Source organism: Sprattus sprattus (genome assembly GCF_963457725.1).
Source record: "Sprattus sprattus genome assembly, chromosome: 9".
Lineage (NCBI taxonomy): Eukaryota > Metazoa > Chordata > Actinopteri > Clupeiformes > Clupeidae > Sprattus > Sprattus sprattus.
The window spans coordinates 22,634,033-22,634,708 of record NC_137928.1 but is presented as its reverse complement, the minus strand read 5'-3'; positions in this window follow the sequence as shown (position 1 = coordinate 22,634,708).

Here is a 676-nt window from a genome sequence, read left to right as displayed (position 1 = left end):
CTCCTCACGTCGACAACGGATAACAGTAACACACGACCCACAGCGACTTCCTGTGATCAGCCTCCACCACAGCCGCCGCTTGTGCGTGTGTGTGTAGCCTTCCAACAACTTCTAGTTTGTGTATGTACTGTGTGTGTGTGTGTGTGTGTGTGTGTGTGTGTGTGTGTGTGTGTGTGTGTGTGTGTGTGTGTGTGTGTGTGTGTGTGTAATGCATCACAGGTGTAACCACAACATGGTGTTCCAGAGAAGTCAGCACTAGTACGCACTTTCAGCACTTCAGGCAGGCCTGGTAAATCTCTGTGCCTTTGTAGGGCATCCTTCTGGCACAGGACTTGAAGAGAGAGAAAGAGAGCAGAGAGAGGAGTACGCTGCATAGAGACAGTGTAGGAGGATGTTTAGTGCAGGAGACAGAGAGAAATATGGATGCAAAGAGAGAAAGAGAGAGGGAAAGAGAGACACAGAGGGAGGCAGAGAGAGAGAGAGACAGAGAGAGAGAGAGACAGAGAGGGAGAGAGTGAGGGATAATGATGGATCAAATGATGTAGAGACATTTAGTAGGAAAGGGAATGTATTTAGATAGACCCACAGTGAAGGACAGGGAGACATGTGATGTGGGATGGACTAAGATGGAGCGAGAGATAGTGAAATGTGGGGGGGAGCGAGAGAAAGATGGCAA